Below are 12,765 nucleotides of genomic sequence, written 5' to 3'. Positions count from 1 at the left end.
CCTCAAAATCTCCTATGTTTAAGCAGTATTAAAGCACCTTAAACTATGGCATAGGTACTGCACTCTAATTGACGAAAATAAGGCGTTATTTTAGTAATTTTTAACTGTAAACAGTCCTTATATGGACGCCACACCTCTGCATTCAACATTTACATTTAGATTAAGAATATTTCAATATTATGAAAGAAAATTAATGTTCTGCGTAATAAAGAAACTTGTGAATAATTTCGAGGGAAAAATTGTTCCGGGGCCGGGCATCGAACCCGGGACCTTTGGTTTAATGTACCAACGCTCTACCAACTGAGCTACCCGGGAACTCTACCAGACACTGATTCAATTTTCCCCTCTATATCCACAGACCTCAAAGTGGGATGACAACTGTCAAGCAACCAACATTGAGTGCACATTAACTCCATGTGACTTAAATTGTGGCTTTCTGTTAACGAACAGTGATGTGTATTATGCAAAGCAAGCTTTCAGGTTCAGCAAGTTTGAATAATTTCGAGGGAAAAATTGTTGGTTGCTTGACGGTTGTCAGCCCACTTTGAGGTCTGTGGATATAGAGGGAAAAATTGGATCGGTGTCTGGTAAAGTTCCCGGGTAGCTCAGTTGATAGAGTGTTGGTACGTTAAACCAAAGGTCCCGGGTTCGATGCCCGGCCCCGGAACAATTTTTCCCTCGAAATTATTCAAATCAACTTTACAGGGAGTTATACCTGAAAGTTGATTTGCAAAGAAACTTGTTTTTATCCACCTAGGGTTCTTGTAATGTTCTACCATGAGCTGAAACAGAGGCAGAAAACTCATTTCTTCCTCCTCAGTTTTTCCTTGCTGAAACTACCACAATGAAGCAGTTCAAGACTGATTACAAAATTTGACGGAGAAGTTGAAGGCATCTTTTCAACACTTCAAAATCTGTTCTATCAGATCTCTTATTTCCAACAAGCTGATATATTCAGTGCTTCTAAAGCAGCTATTACTGCTATAACAACCAATCTGTCACCTAAAAAAAAAAAAAAAAAAAAAAAAAAAAACGAACTGATTATTGGAAAAATATACATCATCTGATGAAGCTTAACTAAAGGTTGGTTTTGCAATGGGTACTGACACACTCTGGATTACCTGGTAATGAAGCTGATGACTATCTTGAACCCCATATAAACTTTATTATTTTCAACAATTTAAAAAATTAATCAACTCAAGATATCAAGATATAATATCATACTATTTCTACCAAATTTGAAATGATAAAAGATGGAAGTGTCTCAATGTACAATAAAATATAATTCCTGAGTATTCAAAGAAAAGTGTGGCTCAAAGGACATGACTGTTTGTCAAAACACATGAACAAAATTGGAATTATTTCTTCACCACTTTATCCATTTTCCAGTCTTCAGGAATAAATAGATCAGAATCATCTTCAGCGGTGACCAGCCCTTTTCTCTAAACCCACAGTGTGTGAGAAATATTAGAGAGCAAAAGAGTGAATGGCTTCGTTGCCAAGAACTCAGCATTAGTTAACAACATAAACACAAAATTTACCAACAGTAAACAAATCATCCATAATGCATTATATTACATCATGACAATATTAAATTATTTAAAAGAACAAGATAAAAAAATATAAATGTCTTTAAGTCACAAAGTAATTTCAATTCCAAACAGTAAAGTAAAGAATCTCAAATGGATTGAATTTATACACTGTTACACATGGTGCGTGGTAAATTATACTGCAAAAACTAAAAAAATCTCGCACCACCAAGAAATTACAAGGAATGTCTTAAGCGTTGTCTTTACTCACGTCCTGAACCAGCTAATAAGTTTTGTGCAAAATAATTGCAGACGTTAACAAAGAAAAAGTAAGTTTATGTGGAAATATTTATTTATTTATAAATAAACACAGACTTAATTACATTACCTGTAAAACATAATTTTAACAGAAAACTATATAATTATTTACAGGAGCAAACAAATGAAAGAAAAAGAACAGTGGGTAAATAACTTCGTAATTAAACAAAATTAATTAATTTAGTGTTAACAATTATTTTGGTAAACGTACCTTTGTCTCAAATTAACTAGGAATCACTGTCATTTATGTTATCACAATTTTCACATGAATTTGTTAGGCAGTAGCAAATACAAATAAATATTTCTCTAGTTTTTCCTGTAATAACATTAGGCCTACGAAAAAATAAGCGTATATACAGGAGACCACTTGATTGCAGCAATTTTTTATCGTCACCATTAGTATACACATTATATCCCTAAGTTTCATTGATAACATCATTCCAAATATGAGAGGAAAAAAAAAAAAAACAATATGACATTTCATATCCTTTTATTGGGTAAGAGAATGAACAAATATAAAGATTATGTGGACCATTATCAAGTACATACAACAATTCTAGTCTTTATTTCAACGGTTTGGTATCATGAAGTCATCACTGATCTCTATAACACAATCTGAACAAACGCAGCATAAAACACATGTTAGATTTCCTTTTATCAGTGCGTGAGGTATGTTGAAGCTGCGGTTCAGAAAATTCACGCAAAATATTCTGAGGTACAATATGACTGTGTGCTTGTCATTACATTTTTATTCAAATAAGAAAATATTATCTGAGCAATAAAACACGCTATCTGCCACACATATAATAACTGCAATTCTAAACATAGTTTCGAAAAGATTCATTCACAGTTCTAAATTTTGAAACACTGGTAATCATACGAACTGCAGTAAATAAACTATTCTGAATATATAGGATGAACCGTAAATAATGTCTTTAACTTCAGAAGGTTATTTTTTCAGATATTTCAAACAAAAAAGTTTCATACAATTTTGCTCGTTTTTGCTTCATTTTCGAGATAAAAATTCTTTTATGTGAAACATTTCATAGCGTGTTTTGGAAAAGCCATTGATTTAATTCCCAATATGCTCAGCCAATTTAAGAGAGCAGTGCATTATGATAATACATGACTGAAAGAATTTTAGTTTTTCCCTTTAAATGTGCACAAATTTGATCTGAACAAATGCATTTTAAAATTCCTTTTCAAAACAAAATGTTACATTTGTTCGGATCAAATTTCTGCATATTTGAAGGACAAAACTAAAACTCTTTTTTGAATCTTGCGCACACTACTTTTAACACTTGAATATAATTAATTGATTAACTAGCGGACTTACTCATGTTAATTATGTAAGTTTGTGCGGCTTACAGCTGTTTTGGTGCTTCACACACCATCCTCAGAGCCTACTAGATCTCGGCATCATCTCGAACTTCTCTGCCTGTTATGTGGGTGCGTTTGAGTGTTGAAAAGTGGCGTCAAATATTCATACATAAGATCGCATCTTCATTCAGAAAGCAGAAATACAACATAACATACAGAACAGAAAACACACTACAAAGACATCTCAACACACAAAAAACACAAACAAATAAATACGACCACACAGGTGTATACAAACTCACATGTAATAGTTGCGATAAGTTCTACATAGGACAGACAGGCAGATCTTTCCAAACACGCTACAAAGAACACATTAAAGCAATAACCAGAGGACACAATACATCTACATATGCTGATCACATAACCAATGCTAACCATACATACAATAACATAAATGCGGACATGGAAATCCTACACATACAACCCAAGAACCAAAAACTCAACACACTAGAACAATACGAAATATACAAACACACTAAAACACACCCCGATAAAATTCTCAACACACAGATCAATTTCAGTACACACACACTATTTGACCCCACTTTTCAATACCTTTCAACAATCAAACACACCCACATAACAGGCAGAGAAGTTTGAGATGACGCTGAGATCTAGTAGGCTCTGAGGATGGTGTGAGAAGCACCGAAACAGCTGTAAGCCGCACAAACTTACATAATTAACACAAGTAAGTCCGCTAGTTAATCAATTAATTAAATATCTTTCAATCATTTATTATCATAATACATTGCTCTCTTAAACTGACTAACAATATTGGGAATTAAATTAATCACATTCCCAAAACACGTCATGAAATATTTCGCATAAAACAATTTTTATCTCCAAATGGAAGCAAAAACGAGCAAAATTGTATTAAATTTTTTCTTTGAAATACTTCAAAAGAATAACCCTCTGAAATTAATGGAATTACTTATGGGGGAAAAACGTAATACGGCGAACGCTAAGCTCCACCAATGACCCCTTTCCACTTTTCCCCTACAAGCTCACCACACAATCTAGCAGGAAAGAGTGGAAACAGGGGTTTAGGGTGGGGTGACATCTAGTGTAGGAAAGTGGAACAAAAAGAATAAATGCGACATCTATGAGCCAAAAGAGGAACTTTGTCCTGCCTGCCTCTCTCTCTCTCTCTCTCTCTCTCTCCCTCTCTCTCTCTCCAGCCTCTCCTTCTCTGTTCCTTGCTTCATGTCTCTCTCTTTTTTTTTTCTTATGACTTCGCAGAGGGTAAGGTTCGATCCAAGTAAGTTCGTAACTAAACGCACGCTTTTTGGTCACGCTTTAGACCTCTCGGCTACCGAGGCGAGTTGGGGGTAAAAGGGAAAATGAATCTATTTATGTTTAAGGGAACTGCCATAACGTATTGCAGAAGAATGGGGCGGGGGACAATGACCGAGGGTAGAAGTGGCGGGCTTGTGAATGTAGCTTGGTAGGGGTTGACTGCGGGGGTGGCATAAGTGTTAACGCGCGCTGGTGGAACTTCATTGTGTCCGTGTCCAGCTTCGTGTACAGACGTAACCACGTGTACTGATGAGCCGTACCGAAGACGTGTACGTCTTCCTCAAATTGTGCAGGGAGAATTTGAAGGCGGATGTGGTAAGGTACTGTGAGGAGCATGGACTACTTGCTAGTCATTACGAGTGTCCAACCTGTGGGAAAAATATGAAATTAGCGCCGAACTGATGGTGTTCATTGGACAGTGGGGCAGTGCGAAGTTAACAGGTGAGTGTTGTTTAATGAAAAAACCACATTACATTGTTTGTGTTGTGTTAGTACATGTGGTGGGCTGAGGAGCATGGACTTCTTGCTAGTCATTACGAGTGTATTCTATTGTGTTGTGTTGTGTTGTGTTAGTACATGTGGTGGACTTTTGTCTAATGTGTATTACATTGTGATAGGCAGTGATCCATCGATTGCACGTATTACATTGTGGTAGGTGTCTAATGCATCCCTGTTTGTACGTATTACATTGTGGTAGGCAGTGATCCATCGAGTAGTTAGTAGGGTTTAAAAAAGGGCGCGTCAGCATCTATGGCTATTTGCGCCCTTATCTAAAATTCTTTATAGAACATGATCCATCGAGGTGGGACAGACAGTAGAGAGAGAGAGTATGCGACCGAGGTGCCGAGCGGCGCGGGTGGAGATAACTTCCCCTACTGGCGTTCGCCGTATTACATTTATGCCACTTATGGTTCACCCTGTATACTGTACATTCACCTACAACACCAGCCAAGTACTCATATTCTGGAACAGCAACTAGGAAATGCTTTGAAAGCGTTATCCGCACTAGAAAAGCATTGATATGCTTCTTAGTTCAATAAAATAAACTCTATTAACCAATATTTTTCTTTGGTGGAATAAAATCTTGCAAGCAGATTAGGAGCAACACTTACACATTAAAAATGATTGTATATTCTGATAAACTGATTCAGAATTATAGCTTCTAAGTCTGTTAGTGTGCACATTTACATAAGGATGTGCAGACCTCTTTCTCCTTCCTATAAGTTATATTCCATTTATAGGCCTAAATGCCTTTAAATTAAAAATCGCAACAACATGAAGATACTCAGTTGCTCATTGGGGGCAAAGAATGAAGTGATGTTAAAATATTTGTTGAAGAAGTATATAGTGTTGCTGTATTACTCATCTCCCACCATTGCAATTATAACCAAATAAATTAAACACGAAGTTAACAATTACATTACATCACAGACCCATTTCACTTTAATACATATTTTACAAATCTTACATAGCTATACTATTTTAAACTACACATTCTGCTTTTCTTTTTTTAAATTATGGAACATCATTCTCCATAAGCAAGGTTTGCAAATTCTGAGTTGCATATTTTTATGACTTGCAATTAACTTAGAAATAGTAATCTGAAAAACTGGTTCTGTTCCTGTCTTTTATTTCAAGAAGCTATATTGATGTATTGTTACAATAGATTTATAGCCCTAATTAGATATAGGGTATCTTACAGGGATAACGAAACCTGTAAGTGTCCACCTGCAAAGAAAAATTTCGGGTCTCTCAAAGAGCATGTAAAATCTGCCAACCACTAATGCAGTAATCCCCTCATATCTGCGAAGGATATATTTCGAAACCTACTGCAGATAAGCAAAACCATGGATAACTGCAAAACTGTGGATGATAGCAAATGGTACGTATTTCTGTCAACATACATAAGTACTTATGACAGTTGACTTATTAATTATTATCATACAATCTATGAATACAAAGTGCGACAAAATTCTACATTTTCTATAAACTTTTTAGATTAAGACACTTACTTACTTACTTACAAATGGCTTTTAAGGAACCCAAAGGTTCATTGCCGCCCTCACATAAGCCCGCCATCGGTTCCTATCCTGTGCAAGATTAATCCAGTCTCTATCATCACACCCCACCTCCCTCAAATCCATTTTAATATTATCCTCCCATCTACGTCTCGGCCTCCCTAAAGGTCTTTTTCCCTCTGGTCTCCCAACTAACACTCTATATGCATTTCTGGATTCGCCCATACGTGCTACATGCCCTGCCCATCTCAAACGTCTGGATTTTAAGTTCCTAATCATGTTAGGTGAAGAATACAATGCGTGAAGTTCTGTGTTGTGTAACTTCCTCCATTCTCCTGTAACTTCATCCCGCTTAGCCCCAAATATTTTCCTAAGCACCTTATTCTCAAACACCCTTAACCTATGTTCCTCTCTCAGAGTGAGAGTCCAAGTTTCACAACCATACAGAAGAACCGGTAGTAGAACTGTTTTATAAATTCTAACTTTCAGATTTTTGGACAGCAGACTGGATGATAAGAGCTTCTCAACCGAACAATAACAAGCATTTTCCATATTTATTCTGCGTTTAATTTCCTCCCGAGTGTCATTTATATTTGTTATTGTTGCTCCAAGATATTTGAATTTTTCCACCTCTTCGAAGGATAAATCTCCAATTTTTATATTTCCATTTCTTACAAAATGCACACAAAAAAGTCGTCAAGGTTAACCACAGATAACTGAAGCCACTGATAATACAAAAAATACAAAAACTACCAACTGCTAATACAATATAAAATATACACAATATGATGGAACCAACAGAAACATGTTAAGGAATGAAAATATGGATCGAAATTGAGTAATTACTGTGTTAAAGACGTAAGTTCTATAACACTGATTGCCGTAGAGATAAGCAACTTTACAGTTGGTTCTTATCTATTCTTGCAAAGACTGAATTCACAAAATTATCAGATCTCCCTGGAAGAGGTGTTACCAAAATGATTATAAGAAGTAGCATTTGGCAGGAGATGGATTGGAAGTAAGGGACCAATTTCGTGACCTCCAAGGTATTTACGCATTTTCCCTATCTCAATACATCTCTTCTGGGCCAATCTATTACCTCATAAATTGTTTAAAAGTAGTTTTTCCGCAGCCTACATATTGCAGCAGGTAAAAGTACAAGGTTAATGCATTTCTTTTGATGTATGGACTATTGAAATTATTGTGAGATTATTAAGATTAAAATTATCTTATTTGCAAATTGTTGTAGAACTTTCTGCCAAATATGTAAATGATGATAATGCTTCTTAGAAATTATTTCAGTGGTAGCAAGATAAATTATCAGCTGTATTCTGAAGAATAGATGGTGCTTTATCAAGATCCACATTTTCTAATAAAATTGCAGCATTTGGGATTGTACATTATAGAATCCCGATTTACCACGAAAATTGTCTGTAGCTGCATTTAGATTGGCAACAGGCCATGATTGTTTGGCCAAACGCCTACATAGAATTGGAATATATCAGTCCCCTATCTGCCCACTGTGTGATTCAGACCAAGAGATGGATTCGGAACACCTCAAAATCTGTGCTTCAGTGGCTGGCCATGATAATATCTTTGAAAAGTATTGGAGTCCAAGAGGTCAAATGACTTTATTGTCAAATGCCTGGCATTAGAAAACAACAACATTATAGAATCTGTGCTTGCAACGTGTTGTTCAGTATCTGAAAAATTAACTATTTTACCAAATTATTTTTCAAGCTAACAGCTTGTTCTCTTTCTGAACAACAGTTATTATTTTTTATGTAACCTTAAGGAAATAGACATAGCGATTGAGAGCTTTAATGGATTAGTTATCTCGATGACAATGTGTTGGCAAAGCTTTAATAGATTGGTGAGGACAATGTGTTGGCCAAAGCTTTGTAGCATGTGAGAAGATAATAAAAGTATCTGCCTTTTAATACTCTGAGTGAAGAAAAGATTTAACAGTTCTACTGTGTCACAGAAAGACTTAACTTCTTGGATAACTGAGTGAGGTGGCTCATGCATTAAACATAGGACTCGCATTTGGGAGGTCTGCAGTTCAAATCCCAAGACTGAATAACCTAACTGTGGTTTTTCCATGGTTTTCCACAGTTACTTAGGCAAATGCTGGGTTGAAAATTTCATTGCCATGGTCCATTTCTCTTCCTCTTCCCTGTAGAAAAAGAATTTAAATTTCATATCATTCATCTTCATTATTTCATTCCAAAGACATATTCAGGTCACGACACATATCTTTGTCCATTTGCGAGAGGGAAGTCATCTCCAAAATCGTCTCTGAGTTCCACGCCTTTTGCAACATCTCTGCCAGAATCATTCCTTAAGAGCACTTCCAAGGGCACTTCGTCATCTTAGAAGGGCTGTTGGAATGGATTCTGTGCTGCTTGGTCATCTTGGCAGTATGAATTTAAGGCAAGGGGTATAGGGGCTATTGAGTGAGCGAGTGAGGGGTCTCATGCAGCTGGTGGGCTGGTACACCTCATTCTCATTCATTCCATACTTCGGAGTACACAATAGGCCACTGTCGAGCCGACATGCTGAAGGGTCGTCCCTACCCTGCCCCTAGCCACTACTAACTTCTTGGATTCCATACGCAGCACCATTATGTACTAGGTTCAAATTAGGGCCTATACACAGCACAGTGCACATATTTTGCAGTTTCTTGTGTTTGTTGAATTCTGGTTCTGACACCTTTATACACACCTCATATATTGGCACAAACAGTCATATCCTTGATCATGGCATTTACTAATAACACATAACTTTCCAGCTATATCATGCAAAACTGTGATGCACATCTAAATGTCTGAATTAGATGATTGGTCTTTTGTGTTACGTCTTAATAAAAAAAAAGTTTCATTTTCCAATTTCCTGTATTGCAAACTTGTTAGCAACCAATGCTAATGTCACATTTGCAGTAGTATGTTAAAGATCCATTTCCATATCATGTTCACACTTTTTTTAGATCTGAATCCATACTCATGTCCGCTGCTCTTCCCCCTCCCCCAACCAGGAATTAATTAAAAACAATGCAACAAATATATGGCTTTCACGTTAAATTATAAATTCTTAAAATAAAGTTTCAAATGACATAACACAACATTTACATAAACTTTTTGTAGCAAGATATCAAGGCAGATATAGTTAATGACACTGACTTTATGTTGGAATTGGAACTTTTGAATTACAATCCCACTGTTGTCAAATAAATATATGATTATACTGTATAGCCTATAGGCTAATTAATATGGAGCAAAGTTAATGCATAATATATAATCTTGGGTATTCCATACATCAACAAAAAACTCATTTTTAATGAAATATGATATTTTCCCATTTTAATTCCTGTAATCATTGTAAACTAATTTGGCACTGCACAGAAATGACTGGCATAAGTTGCGGTGGATAGGCAGCGAGATTCTGTAGAATGGTGCTCAATCATCTCGCAGGAATAATTTTTAGAACAAGTATGTATAATTTCGATGTATCCTACAAAACAGTCGTAACAATACCATTTGTGTTAAAGTCGGTATAAAAAAATCTGCAGACCGGATCCCTCAAATCCCGAGTCCATCTGTATTGCAAGCCCCAGCATTATGTCCCTTATACATCTTAGAATAAATGTAGCTCCAGATGTTTAACAAGGAACAAAGAAAGATAGAGGGTGCGAAGAGAGACATCAATAGCGTGACTTCTTAATTCCATCTTAAATACAAGAACAGTACCAGTTTCTTATTTTCGAGAGAAAAATAGGCTATATATGTTATTACAAGTTAAGGCCACGGCAGGCATTCAACATGTTTCTTTACCTATGCACATGAACATTGTATCAAACATACAATATAGTACCAACACACAGAAAAACTGAAGATGTTTGATGTACACAGTTAAATTCATGAGTTTGGTCAACTAGCAGAGAAATGATAAAAATGATGTTAAAGATAAAAATATTCCGAAAATAACAGAAACTGAAAACATTATTCTAACCAGACATAAGACAATTCCTGTATCAACTAAGACAACATAGATCACTAGACCTATTTACAAGGGTGATTAAAAAAGTAAGGTAACAAGAGCTCTCATGGGTGACACATTCCCTCTCTTGTTTGAATATTCTGCTGGGGCCACAGCAGCAGACCACAGCTTTATCACACAACCATTAGATGACGTATATGTTGCGTCAGACACTCGCATTATCAGTTCTAAGATGGCTGCATACACGGAAACATGGTCAAAAGTGCATAGTGTGATCCGTTTTTGCATCTGAAGGACCACCAGCAGAAATTCACTATCACCTTGTTGAGGTGTAACTTACATTGCAAAACGGTGCATCCAGTGGTAGTGGCCCATGCTTCCTACAGCTCCAACCTGTAATGCAGTGATTTCCATATCTTTGGAGCATTGAAAAAGCATGTGGATGGTAAGTGAATCAACATCAATATGGTCATTCAGCAAGTCACCATGATTTGACTTCAGGGACTGGGCACAGATTTCTTCTCTGCCAGCATCGATGCCTTGGTCTACCGATGGAACAAGTGTTTGAACAAGCATAGTGACTATGTTGAAAAACCAGTGCCCTACTACTGTATATCAGTATATCTGCTTGTTAAATAAAGTTTGCCCATGAGAGCTCTTGTTGCTACCTTACTTTTTGAAGCACCCTCGTACATACAATACCTACAAAACATGCACAAAAAAAAACTAAAAAACCAAACATATTAAAACGGTGATACCACACAAAATGAAACAGCAAAATTAATCAAGTATTATAATTACAGCTAAAAATATTACTCTACCATTTCACAATGATAAGTAGGTACTAATAGCAAACATCATTCTTAAAAACACTGGCATTTATACCTCAATTATTATTCTAAGTTTGTTACACATACAGGGCATCCAAATCGAATTATAACTTAACCAATTTCAATTTTCATTAATAAAGTAGGTTTATGTTAGCCTAGGTTCTCCAGAAGTGAGGCTTAGTCTTTTTCCATGATGAATAGGCTATAATTCACAATGTTTCGAATGCTGGTTCTAACTTCGTCTTCAGGCAAACAAAGAGGCTGGGGAAGCAAAGAGTATTCTACTCATTGGAGCCATTACAAACTTGACTGAGCATATAGTGACAATCTTCATAACTTCATGAATTCATACTAATCATCCATAAAGGAAAAAGTCCTCAAGGTCATATCTCTTCAGTATGATTTCATTACTTTTATAATACCGGCAATTCTTTACTAGGTACCCGTGATAGAGTACTATTGCAGGAGTTGGAAATGCTTAAAAATACATCATTATTCTTTCACCAATAAAAATGTAAGGACCATGCAAATAATTCTGGTTACGTCGAAAAGTATTAAAAAGAGGAAAATACTCACATGAAAGGCGATATTTGTGCAGTATTTATATTACCGACTGATTATCAAGAAACAAAATATGCGCCCTGGACCAAATAATCGAAAACGAGTGCAAGAAAAGTGACAGCTTCGAAAGTTGATGTGAATATAAAAATGGTATGCCTGGAGTACAAACAATAATGTTAGGTAAGTTAGTCTACAATGAAAAGTACTGGAAAATGAAAAATAGCCTACATGAAAGTTGATATTTGTGCAGCAAATGTCGACTATTTCCCAAGAAAAACCATGCGCCAATCTTAGTGCTTACATCACTCATCAGAACTTTAAAATTTTCATTCTGAGCACTGTTTGATTTGTTCCATTGAGACATGGTAAAACTAAGTATAGGGCATTCACTACCAGTATTTCGTGAAACCAAATGCATGCATGCGCAGTAGTTCACACTAAGATCCTTATTGTGGGGGTAAGTGAGCCAGCTGGCTGCAAGAGTGGAAGCAAAGTCAGGAAGGGAAGCTTCCAGTCCAATTTCTTCTTCCCCTGAAGCGCAGGGAAGTTTCACAATATAATGAATGGCCTATAGGCCTATTCATTCTACTCGAAACTAGATTCTCGCAAACTATTGTAAAATTGCAAATGAGAAAAATTCGTCATTAGAGTTCTGGGTAATTCTGAACGACGACCACTCCACGATTTTCGAACTTCTTTTTTTTCCTCCCACACACGACGATTTTATATTCAACTTTCGAAAGGTAACAGCGTAGCCGGGCGCGCTTCCGAACAGGGGCAGCAGCATTTCCCCTAAGGTTAGAGCCCAGTTTAGGTGTGTGTGTATTAATCGGAAAA

The 12,765-nt window shown here is 36.3% G+C and overlaps 1 non-coding gene across 1 annotated transcript; it reads right to left on the bottom strand.

The window, feature by feature from the left end:
• Window positions 1-242: 242 nt before the first annotated feature.
• On the bottom strand, window positions 243-315 carry TRNAN-AUU (transfer RNA asparagine (anticodon AUU)). The gene has a single exon. It is a non-coding gene; the product is annotated as a tRNA-Asn (tRNA).
• Between the last annotated feature and the right edge of the window lie 12,450 nt (window positions 316-12,765).

The sequence above is a fragment of the Periplaneta americana genome, chromosome 14 (assembly GCF_040183065.1).
Source record: "Periplaneta americana isolate PAMFEO1 chromosome 14, P.americana_PAMFEO1_priV1, whole genome shotgun sequence".
Taxonomy (NCBI): Eukaryota; Metazoa; Arthropoda; class Insecta; order Blattodea; family Blattidae; genus Periplaneta; species Periplaneta americana.
The sequence above is the reverse complement of the archived record's forward strand: the minus strand, read 5'-3'. Positions and strand labels throughout refer to the sequence as shown.